Source organism: Salvelinus sp. IW2-2015, unplaced genomic scaffold (genome assembly GCF_002910315.2).
Source record: "Salvelinus sp. IW2-2015 unplaced genomic scaffold, ASM291031v2 Un_scaffold1498, whole genome shotgun sequence".
NCBI classification, from domain to species: Eukaryota; Metazoa; Chordata; class Actinopteri; order Salmoniformes; family Salmonidae; genus Salvelinus; species Salvelinus sp. IW2-2015.
In genome coordinates this window covers 28,125-48,664 of record NW_019942946.1, presented here as the reverse complement: position 1 = coordinate 48,664, position 20,540 = coordinate 28,125, and the positions used below count along the sequence as shown (strand labels likewise).

At 44.4% G+C, this 20,540-nt stretch overlaps 1 protein-coding gene across 1 annotated transcript in view; it reads right to left on the bottom strand.

Moving 5' to 3' along the window:
* Nucleotides 1-20,094, bottom strand: part of LOC112071031 (zinc finger homeobox protein 3-like) — a 181,444-nt gene extending 161,350 nt beyond the window's left edge. Inside the window, 1 exon segment of the mRNA XM_070439215.1 lies at nt 19,706-20,094. The gene's annotated coding sequence lies outside the window, so the exon portion shown is untranslated.
* Between the last annotated feature and the right edge of the window lie 446 nt (nt 20,095-20,540).

Here is a 20,540-nt window from a genome sequence, read left to right as displayed (position 1 = left end):
CAGGCAGGGAGCCCTGTCTTGGGAAAGGGTTGTTCCTCCCAGGGCCCTGATTGCACCCCTCCTCAGCACCATTCTGCCTCCTCTGTGAGTAGCAGGACTAGGCTACATGGGACTGGGCTGGGCTGTGCAGCAGAGGGTTAACCGCCCAGTCACAGGCATGAAGTGAAACAATGAAATAATGGCAGCGAGTGAGCGGCTCAAAGGGCCTGGGTGGAGGGGGGCCCTCGGCACAGGCTCCTGCAGATGTTGCTGGGCCCGGCGGGTCACACASACATTAGCATTCCTGATGGAGGGAGCCCGGATTAGGGAGCTGAATGCCTTTCACCCTCTCTGTCAGAGCCTGAACACACCGGAGAGAGAGCCAGGGCCAAGGACAGAAAGCACAGACAGGCCAGGAGAAAACGGGGAAGACAGAGAGGAATAAAAGCACCTCAGAGGGAGTTAAGGATAGACTAGTTGAGAGAAAGACTGAATTGTAGACGCTGGGGGAGAGGTGGAGAGAAAGGCAGATGGAGAGCTAGAGGGAAGGGGAAAGGCCCACAAATAGACTAAAACAGCAAATGAAAGAGTTGCATTAAATGGGTAATAAAGAGAATTGAAGCGTGTGTGAATGTAAAGCTTTTGTATGTGTGAGAGAGTATGTAGCCTGTTAATGAAACATCTTCTAAGTCTATTTGTATTTGTGGCCGTGTGAGTGAATGAGCATAGACAAAAGGCGTTCTTAGTGTGTGTGTGTGTGCAGAGACAAAAGCTTTTGTGAATGTGTGTGTCAGGCCGTCCTCTTTTCCCAGGCCAGAGGTCCGGAGAGGCCTCATATTTCTAGCTGCTGTCAGGCCGGGGTGAGAGGGAGAGACAACGAGGAGCAGCTGCTTTCTACGAGGTGCCCTGGCTCCCTCATACACGCCCTTTGATCCAGCCTGCCTTGGCCAGCCAACAGTCTCCCCCACTGTATGCGTGTGTGTGTGTGTGTGTTCATGGGTGGGTGTAATTAGCGTGGTGAGGGCCACAGGTGCCGGCTACCCACGCAATATGGCGGCGAAATCCAAGTGGCAGAACAGGCGAAAAAGCGACACCAAAACCTGATCTCTCTCTCTTCAGCTCTCCTTCTTTCTTTGTCTTAGCGTAAGCCAAATTATTCCCCAGGAATGCAGCAGGCCCGGTCTGAAATGGCTGTTTATTCAGCAGAGATTCAAGAATGTGGTGAGATACACACACAGACTCATACATACACACACACACACAATAGTTGTTTATTTGGAATAACAAAAGAGGCACCACTAGTAATTTGTTTTTAATTGCAGGAGAAACGGCTGCAGAGGGATGACCTGTACATCTGCCCAGCAGAGAGAGACAGAAAACAACAGCAGAGAACTACAGCTCATCTAGCTGCTCCAACTTTGTGGAGGTCAACCTTTGTCTTCAGTACCGGGGGATCTGGCCAGGCTCAAACTCCACGCTGCTAACCCATTTTGTCTCATGTCATGATGCCTGGGACTACCACTCTATTCAAAATGGAAGGTTTCCCTCTCTCCTTCTACCTCGCCCTCTGTAGCCTACGTGTTGCTTGCAACTCTAGTCCCTTTCATAATTCTATCAATGGTAATTACTGACGGCACTGCTGTCATTTCTGAGGGAGGCAAGGTGGGGGAGAGAGATACGTCTCCATCAACAAGGCAGCTCATTCTGTGGATTGGCTGTCACAGTGGAGTCACGCCGTAGGACAGCTGGGCGGCTGGGCCTGGTCCTGGGTGTTCAGGGGGCACGCTGCCCCTGGCCTGGCCTGGCCCTGACTCCCCTGGCCTTCTATCAGCCATCAGCCATCCATCCTCTTTATTCCAGAGTCCGTGGGGTCATCAGGGCTTGACAGCTCCCAATGCTGCTCCACTAAGCCAAGACAGACACCATCAAAAGTACAGTGCTGTGCTGCGGCGTTCACCGAGTCTGTAATAGAGGTCGACCGATTAATCGGAATGGCCGATTAATTAGGGCCGATTTCAAGTTTTCATAACAATCGGAAATCTGTATTTTTTTTTTTTTACACCTTTATTTAACTAGGCAAGTCAGTTAAGAACACATTCTTATTTACAATGACGGCCTAGGAACAGAGGGTTAACTGCCTTGTTCAGGGGCAGAATGACAGATTTTTACCTTGTCAGCTCGGGGATTACATTTTGCAACCTTACGGTTAACTAGTCCAACGCTCTAACCACCTGCCTTACATTGCACTCCACGAGGAGCCTGCCTGTTACGCGAATGTAGTAAGAAGCCAAGGTAAGTTGCTAGCTAGCATTAAACTTATCTTATAAAAAACAATCAATCAATCAATCATAATCACTAGTTAACTACACATGGTTGATGATATTACGAGTTCATCTAGCGTGTCCTGTGTTGCATATAATCGATGCGGTACGCATTCACGAAAAAGGACTGTCGTTGCGCCAACGTGTACCTAACCATAAACATCAATGCCTTTCTTAAAATCAATACACAAGTATATATTTTTAAACCTGCATATTTAGTTAATATTGCCTGCTAACATTAATTTATTTTAACTAGGGAAATTGTGTCACTTCTCTTGCAACAGAGTCAGGGTATATGCAGCAGTTTGGGCTGCCTGGCTCGTTGCGAACTGTGTGAAGACTATTTCTTCCTAAGACAGCCAACTTCGCCAAACGGGGGATGATTTAACAAAAGCGCACTTCGAAAAAAGCACAATCGTTGCACGACTGTACCTAACCATAAACATCAATGCCTTTCTTAAAATCAATACACAGAAGTATATATTTTTAAACCTGCATATTTAGCTAAAAGGAATCCAGGTTAGCAGGCAATATTAACCAGGCGAAATTGTGTCACTTCTCTGCGTTCATTGCACGCAGAGGTCAGGGTTATATGCAACAGTTTGGGCCGCTGGCTCGTTGCGAACTAATTTGCCAGAATTTACGTAATTATGACAATAAGATTTGACGTTGTGCAATGTAAAAGGAATATTTAGACTTATGATGTCGTTAGATAAAATACGGAACGGTTCCGTATTTGACTGAAAGAATAAACGTTTGTTTTTGAAATTATAGTTTCCGGATTCGACCATATTAATGACCAAAGGCTCGTATTTCTGTGTGTTATTATGTTATAATTAAGTCTATGATTGATATTTGGTAGAGCAGTCTGACTGAGCGATGGTAGGCGCAGCAGGCTCGTACGCATTCATTCAAACAGCACTTTTGTGCGTTTTGCAGCAGCTCTTCGCAATGCTTCAAGCATTGAGCTGTTTATGACTTCAAGCCTATCAACTCTCGAGATTAGGCTGGTGTAACCGATGTGAAATGGCTAGCTAATAGCGTTTCAATCGTGACGTCACTCGCTCTGAGACTTGGAGTAGTTGTTCCTCTGCTCTGCAAGGCCGCGGCTTTTGTGGAGCGATGGGTAACGATGCTTAAGGGTGGCTGTTGTCGATGTGTTCCTAGTTGAGCCCAGGTAGGGCGAGGAGGGACGGAAGCTATATGTTACACTGCAATACTAAAGTGCCTATAAGAACATCAATAGTCAAAAAGTATATGAAATACAAATGGTATAGAGAGAAATAGTCCTTAATCCTATAATAACTACAAACCTAAAACTTCTTACCTGGGAATATTGAAGACTCATGTTAAAAAGGAACCACCAGTTTCAATATGTTCTCATGTTCTGAGCAAGGAACTTAAACGTTAGCTTTTTTACATGGCACATTTTGCACTTCACTTTCTTCTACAACACTTTGTTTTTGCATTATTAAACAAATGAACATGTTTAATTATTTATTTGAGGCAAATTGATTTTATTGATGTATTATATTAAGTTAAAATAAGTGTTCATTCATATTGTGTAATTATCATTATTACAACAACAAAAAATAACAAATCGGCGATTAATCGGTATCGGCTTTTTTGGTCCTCCAATAATCGGTATCGGTGTTAAAAAATCCTATCGTCGACCTCTAGTCTGTAATGTACCATCTTTCACCTTCCATCTGACATACACCACACTGTGGGATGTAGAGTAGGTCAGAAAAGGTAACCCAGTGTAATATTTTTACTGTTTTCAAAATGAAAACTACAGTGAACCTGCATAGTTTATTTTTGTGAGTTTACTCTGATAGTACAACGCAGCAATGCTATAAAGGACAGATAGACTATGGTAACAGTGTGCATAAGCATTGACAGTAGGCCGAGGAAGCCTGGGCCTCTAGTAGGCCTTCTGCTGCCTGTGTGCCTCCAGCTCCCCGCTGTCCTTACTCCTCTGCCGCCAACCCCTGATACACTAGCGCAGGGAACTGAACGCGAGCAAAATGAGGAACCCTGCCATTTGTCAGTTAAGATTGGTGTACCTTTGTCCCCAGTCAATGACTGTCAGTAGCTCTACAAGTTAATATTTGCTTCCGTCTGCTCATAAATTTGCATAGCATTAAAAACCTGACCTAAATGCATTTTTAACACCCCCAGTAATTAGCAGAGCATTTCATAGTAGGAGGGAGAGAGATAACAGGCTGCTGATTCCTCCCTGTCTGACTGTGACCTGCCTGGGCTGGGAGAGAAAAGAAGAGAGGAGAACAGGATGGGATGCAAGGATGTAAAGAGGGAATAAACAGGGCTGGTGTACTGCCTCTTTAATCTAGTACATTAACTCCACACTACACCACATGGGGAGGAGCCAGCATGAAGGGAAATAGCCCCTCCAACACAAAGGGGGAGTGTCAATGAGGGGGCAATAAGGAAAGACAATGAGTAAACAAGCTGGGGAAGTCCAGACCAGGCCTGGCGTGTTAGTAAAACTCCCTGCCTCTCCTGTCCTCAACCAGGCTGGCACTGACACAATAGCCCCAGTGTAATTAGCCACCCAATTGGTTGTTRAGCATTTGCATATAAATGCCCTCACAGGCCAGTGCTAAACACGCTGACACAAGCTGTGCCCAAAACAGACGTTCGCCATACCTCTTCCACTCTAGGGGGTCCCAGGGGCCCTCTTGTGACAGGGTAGTACCCCCCTCCCTGCGCCTCGTGCCTGCTCTGGCTGCAGGCTGGTACTCATGGCATGGCAGAGAAGTGAATGAAGCGGTGTGGTAAAGGGTAGCCGGGTACTCGACTCCACTTGGTTCCTGTTTCTAGTGAGGTTGTGAAACAGTGCAGCCAGGCTTCCTGTTGAAGGCCCACACAGCCGGTCGTCATGACAAAGTACACTTTCTGACACTAGCCACAGTACTGGGGGGATAAACAGGGGGGTGCAGGTGGTGTGCACACACATACACACACACACACACGCACCACACATACATACACACACACACACACGCATACACACACTCCKTCTACAGCACACACACATGCACCGGATTGTCCTGAGGAAACCAGAGGTCTGAGGAGTGTGAGAAAGTGTGTTCTCTGCTGATCAGGGTCAAAACACACAGGCTGGTTTAATGTGACCTGACTTACACAGAGAAGCAGAGAGAGGAGAGATAGCGGGATTTGGCAGAGCAGACCAAGCTCAGAGATTAGACTAGTCAGTCAGACCACTTTTACACTGTGCTTCACATTGAAGAGGAGATACACCAGATGCGGTGCTTTAACTGTGTCTATAAATCTGGAGTTTCTATACATAATGTTGGAACAATGTCTTTGTATAAGGGRTCTTTCGTTCACCCATTTACATGTCATTTTCTGTCCACACTGTTGTTATGACAATGGTGATTCATAAAAAAAGCTAAAGAACGGAAGGAAGTGATGGMACTGGTGTCTGTGCCCCCCCTCCCCCCTCCCCCTATCCTCACCAATATAAACAAAGCCTGTGTCACCTACAAACTGGCCCTGCTGCTGAGAGAGGACAAGAGCCAGAGCCTCTCCCCCAGGCCTGCTAATAACTAGTCTGCTCTGGCACAGAATAGAAGAGAGAACCACCGCACAGAGGGGACACTTCCTGTTTCATCCCCCAGCCCTGAGCAACCCTCCACAGGCCTCTACAGCCCCAGAGAGCAGGCCCCAGGAGCCCTGCTGGAGGCASGTAGGAAGAGAGCTGTGTTAGCGCCGGAGGCCTGGTTCTCACCTGCAACGATGCAGCCTGTTTCTCCACACCGGGACAGGACCCAACATGAGGGAACATCTGGCTTATAGAGCACAGAGGAGAAATGAGGCCAAACCTAAACCTACCACCATGCTCTCTCACTCTGTCCTACACAGAACACCTCACCTGATCTGCAGAAACCACATTGAGCCTCAGTAGAGATGCTACACAAATTAGCAAGCCTAAGCTCTGTGGCAATTTCTACATTTCCAGCAACCACAGGCGATTAACAACCTACTCCAAAGGAAACCTGCTTAAACATTGCCCTGAAGTCGTTGACTACTGAGAGAGCCAGAGATGAAGAGAAAGTGATAGAGTGTGTGTGTGTGTGGGGGGGGGGTGCGCAAAAAAAAGAGAGTCGCTACAAAGAACACTGGCACCTGACAACTAACTACTGAAAGAATTCAGGCTTGAGCTCCCAGTCCAACGCTCACCTCTGGCTGACCTGGTGAATGTGTCCAGGCTGTGTTCAGTTCCTCTGCTGCTTCACACAGCAACACTTCACTGCTATTTGTTTATGCCTGCATTCAACAAGAAGGCCAGTTTGTCCTGTCCGGTATGAAAAAAATGGAAGGGGAAAAAAGCTGCCTTTTCTTACCCAAGTATGATTAAGACAGAGAGATAAACTGATACTTAGTAATTCTACCACGGGAGGATTATCTCATCATTAGATGCAGTAGAACGTCAGAGGCTGTGTTTTGTTTTCACATGCCATCTACAAATAGGCCACAGTTCTCTGCTGCTGTACGCATCCTTATGAATGCTATCACACAGCCGTATGAAGCTAGGATCTGATCAGCCGTATGAAGCTAGGATCTGATCAGCCGTATGAAGCTAGGATCTGATCGGCCGTATGAAGCTAGGATCTGACGGCCGTGTGAAGCTAGGATCTGATTCAGCCGTATGAAGCTAGATCCTGATCGGCCGTATGAAGCTAGGATCGATCGGCCGTATGAAGCTAGGATCTGATCGCCGATGAACTAGGATCTGATCAGCGTATAAGCTAGATCTGATCAGCCGTATTGAAGCTAGGATCTCATCGGCGTATAAGCTAGGATCTGATCAGCCGTATGAAGCTAGGATCTGATCGCCGTTATGAGAAACTAGGATCGGATGCCGTATAGAAGCTAGGATCTATCCGCCTATGAAGCTAGGATCTGATCAGCCGTATGAAGCTAGGATCTGATCAGCCGTATGAAGCTAGGATCTGATCCGCCGTATGAAGCTAGGATCTGCCATTACAGAGCAGAAGCTGAAGGGAATTCAGCAGCGACCAGACGGGCTCCGTGACATCACAAAGCCAGGGTCACCAGTCTGTCACGGCCGTCTACCCTGGTGTCGGTCCCCCGAGTCCTGCCTGGGCCCCCAACCCCCCTCTAGACTCACGCCCCAAACCCCCAGCACAGCCCCGTGCCGGGGTAACTGAACCTCCAAATGAAAACCAAACAGTCATGGGAGCGAGGGATGATGCGTGTTGAATATGAAAAGGCCAGGAGGACGCTGTCGTCTGTCACCACCATGCCAGACACCGGCCACAATACAGTGACCAGAGCGTGGCTAGCCCAAACACACAGAAGGGGTGGGGAGAGGCAGACGGTCTGCCATTAACTTCACTAGGGTTTGTGTGTGTGTGTGTGTGTGCGTCACATCCTCCTCAGGCCAAACACAAACACACACAGCTCCAGTACTGGGTGCTACTGTGTGGGAGTCTGAATCTCTCTAATCAATTTATTATGAGGCTCCGAGGTCCTCGTGTTTGTTCATTTAACACAGGGAAAATGGGCAAGTAGCATTTGTTTTAGGTATAGTGAGACAGAGAGAGAGAGAGAGAGAGAGAGAGAGAGAGAGAGAGAGAGAGAGATGGAGCAAGGGATGGTGGGGAGGAGGAGAAGTGGAGTGGGGAAGCATACAGGACAGACGCCCTTCATCTGACAGTGGATGTGTAATAATGTGGCTTTGAGGAAGTGTTGATTTAATTGCAGCCCAGTGCAACGCTTAATACAGTCTGTAGGACACCTGGCATAAACAGGTTCCACCCAGGAGAGAGGGGGGAGGACAGGGGCAATTAAACCCCCCCAGCCAATCAGATGGCTCTCCTGACATCTCCTGTTTGACATCRAAATGCTCATTTGATGAGAGGAGACAGAGACAGACAGCGTATTTCTCCTTTTTCAATTATAATGTCTGCAAGAGGACAATGTGATATAAACAATCATCAATGCTATCCATAACAATTGCACCAGCACCATACGTGGAAGCCTTAGCATAATGTAGGCCCCACCCTAAATAATGATATTACTGTGTGTCTCCTTTATACCACTACCCCCATAGCTATTACCATTACTGACAAAACAACATCACATAAAATAACAAAACACTGAAGAAAAACTGATCATGTTGCCTCATTGTGTATAAATAMAGTATATCTCATCATAAATGAATAACAAGGTGCTAGAAAAAATGTTATAATACAACAACAGCATTATGAACAAGTCTCTGTAAAAATGTCATTTGAAACTAAAATGGAATCATTTCCTCTCCTCTGAGGTTGTGTTAATAGAGACCTCTAAAAAGGCACCAAAATGGCTGCAGCACTCGGGACAGATCTGATGTCTGAACACACATTCAGAGAGGGGGGCAGACATTGGCCTTGACATTTTCACACACACACACACACACACACACACACACACACACACACACACACACACACACACACACACACACACACACACACACACACACACACACACACACACACACACACACACACACACACACACACACGCTCACAGACGCACACACGCGCACACACACACACACACACACACACACACACACACACACACACACACACACACACACACACACACACACACACACACACACACACACATACACACACATTACAGCACAAACCCAACACAGTAGCTGAATAGATAGCTAGCGTTTCAACTGAACACAATGCTATAGCATTACCTTTATGCTCATGAAATACAAGCAGGGCCATTTCATTGAAATTACTTTAATGATCAATGTAAATATGCAGCACATATGCTGAATGTCTCTAGATATTAAAACAATTATTTCATGACAATAGCTGTAAATGCTTCCGTGTCTCTACTTGGATCAAAAAAACACAACACATATTTATATTAGGTACCTGTGTAATGTGTCTCACAATGAGCAGGCTAACATAATGACTGACAGAACAGGAAAATAAAAAGTACCACAATCAACTAATGCTTAGAAGTATCAGCTACATGCATTTCAAGCATCAGTGTGCATTCTGAGACACAATAAAAAAATATATAAAAAATATATAATTTGCATTGTACTCATTAGCGCTCGCTAGACTAGAAAACAAAAATTGCATTAAATAATGAGCTGGTCTGAGAATGCTAGAGGAAAAAAGGTAGTTAGCAGCTTGTGTGTGCGAGCGTGAACGCGGTGAAAGCCCGGTGGACGGCTGCCATCAGAGGGCTAGGGAGGCTGCAGCACTTAGAGGCCATTTTATTGCTTTGCTGTGGTCAAGTGAGGTGCACCGAGCTCAATTCCACCGCAACAATGGCAAAGAGGGCCGCAGAGACAAAGGGGGCTATCCCCACTTCTTAACCCCTTCACTGCTGCCCCGGCGGCCCCCTGAACAGGAGGAATAACAACAGACCACCTCCAAGGAACCCGGAGAGAATGATAATATTACATAAATACTACACCGGCCACAATGGCTGTCAAATGCATGCATACACACACACACACTGAGTCTCATCACGTGCATAGCGTACTCTAAGCCCAGGAGGTGAGATGCTAGGGATGTGAATAGCTCGGGAGCAGTCGTCGTTTCCTGAGCGTCAGACAGAAATAGTAGATGCTAGAGTCCCATCAGGCCTACCGTTGAGAGCAGGCCTCACACTCCAGGAGACTGGAGGTTAGGGAGCATAGCTGCTACCACCTCTCTCTCTCTCTCTCCATCCGTCTCTCTCCGTCTGTTCTTTATTTCTCTATCCGTCTCTCTCTATCTCTCCCACTCTCTCTCTCTCTGCCCCATAGGGGACCTGGACAGGCTGCCSCACATTTGCAAGTGAATCACGCTTTTTGTTAGTTTTTTTTTTACACAGAAAAAGGGAAAGTGGGTGAGTAAGGGAGAGGGGGGCACCTCCAATCCCTACTTTCTTTTGTTCTCTCTCTAATCCTGAGGAGGATAAGCTGTGAGGTACACAGAGAGGAAGTGCAATGGGCCTGCTGGGGTCCAACACATCCCCACGACGCATTCCTGAAGCCCAGCCTAACCTAGACCCGGCCCGACCATGAGACTGAGACTGGGACTGGGACAGCCCCATACGGCCACCTCTGCTATAGCCACTGAATCATAGTACTAACTGACTGGAAACACACAGCACTGCTAGCCTCTCAAATTAATGCTACCTCCACCTGAAAATAAAATGAATATCCAGCAGAAATTAATATTGAGGAAAAAACATGTATTTGCTTAAAGAAATCCTACTGACATCTCAAATATAGTAGCATAAACAAAACAAGAACGTACATGGATAATACCTTGGATAGATAATACCACCTGAACAAATACACTAACACCTTTAGGCAAATATATCTGGAATCTTCAAATTGTGTCATGTGAGTTAGACATGTGGATTATGGGGGATTGGTAAATGGATGCTAGGAAGGACTGTCTGACTGTCACTGGCTCTTCTCGTCCTCACTCCCTCCGCGCCCGCCCATTGACCGACAAGAGGCCATCGCTGGGCAGCTGACAGGCTTGCATGCTCAGCTCACACACACACACACACACGCACGACGCACACACGCACACACACACATCACACACACACACACACCACACAACAACACACACACACACCACACCACATCAAAGCAAATTCCTGTTGCATCCTTGAGCTAGCTAGCCGTAAAACAGTGAGGGCAAAATGACATCTGCTGCGGATGGACGTATGAACAGGATCACGCTGAAATACAAGAAAAAATTATATTCTTACTGGAACCATTTACCATAATATTATTAATTAATTATTATAATATTCTTTATTTAAATTGATGGAAAATCAGTATTTCTGTTTTGTATATGCTGTAAAAAAAATATATATATTGTTATTAAATATTAAAATAATCAATGAGTATAACCACATATAGAAAAAGAATATTGTATTAATGCTGCTTGTCGCTTAAAAAAATGACAGAATTATGCAATTAATCCAAAAATATAATTGATGAATGTCATAACACATGGCCTTTTGGAATCCGGTGTACACAGCACACACGACACACACACCTGACACACACACACACACACACAACACATCACACACACACACACACACACACACACACACACAACACACAACACACACACATTTCTCGCTGGAGTCTCACTCCTGTGAATTTTTAATAGCCCATTTTCAGTTACATAATGCACATTTGACTAGCACTGACAAAAGCATATTACTGATAGACACGGCGTAACTAACAAAACAATATGTGGACAGGAATCGCTGCATGGAGCACAAGTATACGCAGAGGAAGAGGAAGAAGARGACAAAGAAAGAGAGGAGGATGAAAAGAGGGTGAGCGTGTCATCAGAGTCACAGGCCAGAAGGCTCCATGCATTGTTCCATGTTTCAGTGTGGGGAGAGAAAGGCGACCTCTGTCTGTGTGTCCACCATGTTTTATGCATTCTGTCCTTTGTGATGATAAGCGCCGAGGGTGGAATGCTTGTCTCCGGGGTCCAGGAGAGGGGTGGGCTGGGCTGGGCCTGGCCGGGGGGGTGGGGGTACTGCAGAGATCAATTGGGCAGCTCCTGGAGTGCTCCCTGTCGCCCGGGTACGTAGCTACGTAGGCTAAATACGCAAGCTGCATGGCCCGCCTGCACAGCGGGAAGCTACAGCCAGCCGCTGCTGTCCTGAATAAGAGACACGGCCTTAGCTGCTATGCTACTGCTGTCCTAGCCTCCACTAGCTGCTAACCGGCTATGCCACTGCTGTCCTAGCCTCCACTAGCTGCTAACATGCTATGCTACTGCTGTTCTAGTCTCCGCTAATCGGCTATGCTACTGTTGTCCAAGCCTACGCATGCCGCTAACCTGCTYTGCTACTACTTCTCCGGCACTCGTCTGCATCACATCACACAGCACTCGTGGACCAGTCCCTGCCAGAATACAACACACTAGCAACATGCCTTAACACTGCTATACAACCATCACACACATCCCTACACACTGATGGGGGAAATGACAGGAGCTACCAGTGCTTTTTCAGTGTGTGTTTTTGTAATAAAAATGTAATAATCAGAAATGATTTCTACAAATCATATCCCTAACATTAACGTTAGCGTGTACACAGTAAACAGATCATGTGCAATAGCAACAGTATTTTCTAATGATTAGATTGCTAATTATGCTGATTGAGAAYTGTGTCTCATTGTAAACATACACACACATACTTCCACATGTGTATGGCATAGAACATCTGTATTTGTTTTCAGAAAAGTATAAATCACTCTCAATAACCATGTTTGCATTTGGATGCAAATCTGGGTGTAGCTATATGGATTCTAATAGGAGCACCAGGTGTAACTCTCAATCCGCGCATAGCAGCTAGTATTTTTATGTAGTGCTATATAAATGACAAAGGAGGCCGGGTGGCCAACGTGGAAGGCCATCTATAGCTGCTTAAACATGGCAAATATAGTGAAAAAGCGTATAGGAATTCTTACCTATAAATCCGTATCTAAACCTCTTCTCTCTCTAGCACATTAATCAGGTGAGGTGTGGGTTTTTTGGTTCCTCTCGTTCTCTTTCTCAAGTTCAGACATATTACCAAACAAAACACGTCTGCTTTGTTTTGTATTTTGAAGATATGTCAGCGATAATACCCAACAGCTCACGTGGTGTATATGCACAGACAGCAGTAATATTCACGATGGGGGTCGCCTGCATTTTATAAGGATTACTCTGAAATTCTCACAAATTGACGACATGACATTCCACACCTCCACCTAAAAAAGAATAACAACACAAAAAAAGACAGCAGACACACACATACAGTACACACACCTTCCCATGTGTAAATCTACCCACAATGATTTACAGAATGTTAACACAATNAGCTACAGCCAGCCGCTGCTGTCCTGAATATGAGACACGGCCTTAGCTGCTATGTTACTGCTGTCCTGGCCTCCACTAGCTGCTAACTGGCTATGCTACTGCTGTCCTAGCCTCCACTAGCTGCTAACTTGCTATGCTACTACTGTTCTTGCCTCCGCTAACTGGCTATGCTACTGCCGACCCTAGCCTCCACCAGCTGCTAACCTGCTATGCTACTGCTGTCCAGGCCTCCGCTAACCGGCTATGCTACTGCTGTCCAAGCCTCCGCTAACCGGCTATGCTACTGCTGTCCAGGCCTCCGCTAACCGGCTATGCTACTGCTGTCCAAGCCTCCGCTAACCGGCTATGCTACTGCTGTCCAAGCCTCCGCTGCCGCTAACCTGCTATGCTACTACTTCTCCGGCACTCGTCTGCATCACATCACACAGCACTCGTGGACCAGTCCCTGCCATAATACAACACACTAGCAACATGCCTTAACACTGCTATACAACCATCACACACATCACTACACACTGATGGGGGAATAATCAGAATCCCTAACATATCCCTAACATTAACGTTCGAGTGTACACAGTACACAGATAATGTGCAATAGCAACGGTATTTTCTAATGATTAGATTGCTAATTATGCTGATTGAGAAGTGTGTCTCATTTTAAACATACACACACAAACTTCCACACGTGTATGGCATAAAACACCTGTATTTGTCTTCAGAAAAGTATAAATCGCTCTCAATAACCATGTTTGCATTTGGATGCAAATCTGGGTGTAGCTATATGCATTCTAATAGGAGCACCAGGTGTAACTCTCAATCCGCGCATACCAGCTAGTATTTTACGTAGTGCTATATAAATGACAAAGGAGGCCGGGTGGCCAACGTGGAGGGCCATCTATAGCTGCTTAAACATGGAAAATATAGTGAAATAGCGTATAGGAATTCTTACCTATACATCCGTATCTAATCCTCTTCTCTCTCTAGCACATTAATCAGGTGAGGTGTGGGTTCTTTGGTTCCTCTCGTTCTCTTTCTCAAGTTCAGACATATTACCAAACAAAACACGTCTGCTTTGTTTTGTATTTTGAAGATATGTCAGCGATAATACCAAACAGCTCACGTGGTGTATATGCACAGACAGCAGTAATATTCACAAGGGGGTCGTCGGCATTTTATAAGGATTACTCTGAAATTCTCACAAATTGACGACATGACATTGCACACCTCCACCTAAAAAAGAATAACAACACAAAAAAAAGAGAGCAGACACACACATACAGTACACACACCTTCCCATGTGTAAATCTACCCCACAATGATTTACAGAATGTTAACACAATAACATATTGTGAAACAGCAAAGCTCAGAAATTCCTGCCAACTCCACTTCAAGAAGATAAAAGAACGACAGCAAGAACAAGAGCTCAAAAAGAGGACAGGGAACAGGGAGGGGAAATGGACTGAAAATCGGTTCGCTGCTGGCATAGAGGAGCTCTCGTGGCGATTTGGGGCTGCTGGGAGCAGAAACCAGGTAGAGCATGCACACACACACACACACACACACCTAAGAATCCCTGCCATCTCCTGGCCCCCTCCCCTTGCTCCCCCACCCCATGTCCCTCCCCCAGCCCGCCCCTTAATGACACGGCTGACACGTATGCCACTGGCCTGGGCTACGGGACAACTGGAAGAACAGGTCCTGGCTGTACAAGCTTGCATATTCAAAACCATAATCTGTAATCTGAGCCACTGCTCCTGCTAAACTCATTTACACACAGCCCTACAGCAAATGGAGGAGGGAAACGCTTCAGCCTCTTTCTCTCTCCAGTGCTATCAATGGAAAACTAATCTACACAAACATATTCATATTTATACTATCCTCACCCTTACAGCAGTTCAACCAAGTGTAAAAGTAATTTCTCATAAGTACAATCACAACAAAATCTAAGATTGTGATAAATAAACATAAAATAATCTAAAATAATTAACTGGGTTAAATGAATGTAATAATTATTATTATTAATAATAATAATAATAATAGTAACAATAGTTAATTGCTATAATTAATAAGACATCATTAGTGATGTAAATTATTTAAATATCAATGTATCAGGCATCATCGCAGGTAAAAAAATATTTTTTGAGGAAAAAATAAACCTTTTTGGATTTGATTTGGCAACGTGACCAACGGTTGGTGAATATATTGTGCTAATCCATGTGTTGCCTGCCCCTTAGCGGCCTGGCGCTGGCCCAAAGAGGGCTCTCTCTGACTAGGGACATGGCAAAGAGCTTCCCTAGGGGTGCTGCCAGCCCCCAAGAGCAAGGGAGAGAAGGAGGGAATGAGAGGGAGAGAGAGAGGGAGGAGGGAGGGGGCAGTAGATGACCAGGGTAACTGTCTCTCTGCCTCACGTTACCCTGTAACCAAGTCACCGCTCTCCTCTTTATTTCATCACTACTAAACCCCTTATTTCCGTTCCCCTCCAATCACATGCCCAAATAGGACCTGCACACTCAGTCTCAGACACACCAGTAATCAAATATGCTCATGGAACCGGACATACTGAGATAACGCAGGTAGTATCACAGGATAGACGAATAGGGCCTCATCTACAGACTATCACTGAAACAGGAACCTCAATCAAATACCTAACGTCACCAGACTACTGACTATTCACTGAAACAGGAACCTCAATCAAATACCTAACGTCACCAGACTACTGACTATTCACTGCTTATGATAATATAAACAAAGATCACGATAAAGAACAACATAACTGTGATACTAATGTCCTTACTCCTAGTATATTACTACTTGTAATAACAGTAATAATGTTGATAATAAACATCATACTAATAATGATGATAATTACAATTATGGAACATTTTACATTTTATCAACAGCATCAGTTAAATGTCCATATSATAATTCCCGGCAGAATACATACCCTGTTCTACACATAGAGTAATAGAATATTCTGCCAGATGTGCTGGCATTCATATACTGCAGGCTACGCGTTCTGTCCTATTACGTGTATCCTATAGTTTAACACCATTATCTAACATTACATGGTGATAGTGAATAGTAAAGTACAACATTTAGCTATGGGTAAAGACAAATTGCAAGTGTACAAATGTACACCAAATATATTTTTATGTAAATATATCTATAAAATAAATATTGTTCTATGTCAATATAAATCAACTGTGTGACTGACAATGAAAGACCTTAAAACAAAATATAGTCTTGATATAAAATGCAATAAAGTCCTTGTAAATAAAGTAACAAAAATAAATATGCAAATTGAGGATCATGCTTTAAGTCCCCCTCCTTCCGTCTGTCAAGGATTAACGGAACTTAATACTTTACAAATACACAACCCTGGTCATTACATTACTAATGAATTGGAAATCAAAGTTGAGTATTTACAATGATTTTCAGTGTGCTGTAGCTATCTATGCTAAAAACATAGTTCCTCGTGACATCTACCCAACCCACGGTCCCCTTAAGCAGAATACACAGCATGGTCAGACTGATACAGTGGTTTACCAAATGCACATACTACACCTAACCATAATGTCTGCTATGTGATCCTAACAGAGTACAACACAAGGAAATCAAGAACCATCTTAAACRCCCATTAAACCATACCTGAGCTGGTAAATGCAGCTGACATAAATATTATACATTGGATAATTACTTTTCAAAAATATCAAAAGGCTTCAAAATCCTCCTAATCTGTAGTACACATATTGTAGTTGCTTTTCAAATGTTTCTACCAAAGGTTTTGATATCAAATCCAGGAGTCTTCTAAGAGCAAGTGAGATGACACCGAGTAGCGTTGCTATTTGTTTTGTAAAGGAGGAGGACAGAGAGATCGAGAGAGGAGAGAGAGGGGCGAGGGAAAGAGAGATGGCGAGAGGAGAGGGAGTCCTGGCACAGCACATGTACTATGCTATATTTCCTTTCCTATGTCACGCCTGTAATTATTGCCCAACCTACGTCTACAGAGCAGAGATACACAAAAACAGACTTACAGGCCCAAAATCTACTGCTCCAAGTTTTCCCCCTGAAATACATAAATAGTAATATAAGCAAAAAAGAAAGTTTATTTTTTATTTTTACTTCTCTCTTGAAGAAAAAAAACCCGTCTCCACTGCGCCTGCTAGTATATTTGTTTTCCCTCTCTCCAACTACTATCTTCTGAGTCCTGGACATACTGCTGGTCTGAGTTATCTATGAGGTGGCTACTTGCCCCTATAGTTGGGCTAAGTCTGAAAGGTGTTAGGATCTGTTCTCCTGCCCTCTTCCCTGATTCCTTCTCCATGGCCCATGGCTATCTGACCCCTTCTATCCCTCTCCTCCTACCCCCTCCCTCGTTCCCTCTCCTTCTCTTTCTGTCTTTCCCCTACTCTCTGTCTGAGTCTTCAAACCCCATTATTATACTTTCCTTCATCCTACTAGAAACCCATAGAAACATTTGTATAGTGTTTCTCTCCTGTTTACTAAACTAGACGCATGTTTTTTTATCTTGCACTTGCTGACCCCCACAATCTTAGTGTTATGCTTTGTGTGACCCCTCAACGTAACCCCCCCACCCCTCTCCTTTCCCCCAGTCTCACTCTCCCACTGCCTTCCCTCGGCTGTTTGTGTAGGGCTTTTCCTTCTTTCCTTTTTTATCTCTCTTGCACTCACTCAGTGACCCCTGCTCCCCTGTTTSTTGCCGTCTGACCCCCAGCCTTTCAACCTCCCCCTCTTTCTCCCCCAAACCAGCACATCCCTGCCTTGCCTTAGCTTGCAAAACGCTTTTCTTTTCCATCCTTCTGTCGCGAAAACTCGTCGGGCTGCTTCATTCTTTCACTCTTTCTTCGAGAGTCCTCCATTTCGTCCATGTGTTCTYTGTTTTCTGTACTTTRTGGGCATCTTGGCACTGCATTCTGGGTCTTAAACGTCGGGAGGTCAATAGCATTTCCGCTTTTTCCTGTCTATCCGTCCGTCTCTTGGAGGGACTAGTTATATTCTSACTCAAACCTAACCGGTCCCAGCGTCGTGTTACTAGTCGATSTATTGCTTATCAATTCAAATCTGMCCTATGTTTAGATKTTTTTTGTAAAATTCTCAAGRCATATTTTTTTCRAAACAATCCGTCGTGTATGATTAKWCTATTTCTTCTGACAGTAATGCATCCAAAGTTGATTTAGTCTCGTGTCTGGTTGTTTWAGYAAATAAATAGTTAGGTTTKCTTTAGAAATCAGTAATAAGGTTGTTATTATTACGCAGGGAAGRATGTTAGGTGATAGAATAACGTTATACAWRAGCTTTTGAGTTTTCATTMATAATGTTTKCRTTTTGTAGGCCTATCTAGTATAATGTTTGTTATTTGTTATGAAGGTAAGCTATATCCAGTGGGAAGGAAATGTTATATTATTGCTCTTACTTATTCCATAAAAATCCATYCGAGCTGTCATCTGTCTCGTCGGACAGCCAACCTATTCTGTAAATCCCTTTCTCTGCTCGCATCACCATTCTATTCTTTCCATGCAACCCGCAGCTCAACTCTCTGCCTCGGCTATGGGCTCCTCCGTACCCGAGGTCTTACTGATCTGATCGGCTCTTGTCATGAAACACACTAGACTTACAAAACACACACACACACATAGGCCTACCGATCGATTTGCATGTGACTCCGTGAGGGAATCAGCAAGAATCGACTTTAACATCGCTTCAAAGAAGCAAACAGGAATGAAAAAGAAAAGAAAATTATGGACAAAGTAGGGAGAGAGAAAAGTAGAGGAARTGAGATGTAAAGCGGGGCGGAGGGAAATACACATGTAAGAAACGAATCGGAAAGTGAAAATGTTGCTTAARATAAAGGATTTGATCAACCCGTGATGGCGCTGAAAACAGCGGACAGACCAAGTGGCATATCTGTCAAAATAAGAATGCGGGCGGTGTTTCTCTTTCCCGGGACGTACACGGACCCACAAGCTGGACTAATGTGCTCCTTTCCTGGCTACGCTCATGTGCAGCTCCCGCTACCCTCCGTAGGCTGAATGTAACCCTTTCACATCATAATCGTCCTCAAAATGTGTTTCTTGACACCAATAACACTTCTCTATCTTTCCTGATTCCATCGAAAAGCACAAATGTGTTTTTAAATCCATGTTTTTTGTGGTCTACTTCTTGGAGAGGAATCGCTGTCTTGACCATTTCTTTTCTTCCAGTCATGAGGAGAACGAGGACGAACGCAGATGTAAACACAGGTAATGATACGAATAAAACCGAGAATAAACAAAACTACTTGCATGAATATAACTTGTGATCGCCTGTCATTTCTCAGAATGTGAGAATAGTGWAGATCGGTGCGTATCTGGATAATAGGAGAAACCTTCGGTTAGCCCACTACTAAAAGTGAAAAGAATCGAATCGTAGAAACATCGAGAGAGGAAAAGAGAGAAACGCAAAGTTGTAACTTACAATTTTTCGCTGCCGCTTTGTGATCCTTGCTTTTTAATCCAGTATTGAGACGATTCGGCTAAAGATCCCATCAAGGCAGTCCCTTTTGGTCAGTTTGCGTTTAGGYTGGCAAAAGAAAGATCATTGTTGTTGCGGAGTGTAAAAAAACGAAGTATTAGTTGTATAGGGCAATATAAAAATAATTTGGATGCAAAGCAGGCGATGAGTCTTGTGTTAGAGGGAGCGAGGAAGAGGTGAAAGTGAGATCTGATGATTGAAAAGAAAAAAACTCTTTGGATCTTTATTCCTGCTAATTAGTTTCCTGCAAAAAATGGCTGTGATTAATTCAGTGCGCATGTGCTTCATTACACAGGCACGACGGGAAGGGCTAATTAGCCACCTTCTGGATCAATAAGATTCAGCAAAGGAGAGAGCTAGGGAGAGAGAGAGGGAGGGAGGGAGAAAGAGGAGGGAGGGAGGGATGGATGGATAGATGGAAGAAGAAAAGAGGAAAGTAATGATCAGGAATTGAAAATATGGAATTAAGTACAGCGGAAAGTAAGAGTTTGATTAGAAGGAAGACAGTGAAAGTTAATACTGGAGTAGACGCCACAGCCGCAGCAAACCACGCAATACCCCGCGCTTCGCTGCATTTTGTCCGTTCTTTTTAGTTTTTTAAACTTCAGGCTATATCGCATTTATATTTCTTATTATTAACATATTTATATTAAAACACAGTAATAGCCTATATTCATTATTACATTTTCCTATATTGTCACTTGTGTTAGTAGTGAGACTAGAGGCAATCTGAGACAGCAGTGCTGACTGCTGGAGTTTGAGATACTTTTGAAATGTA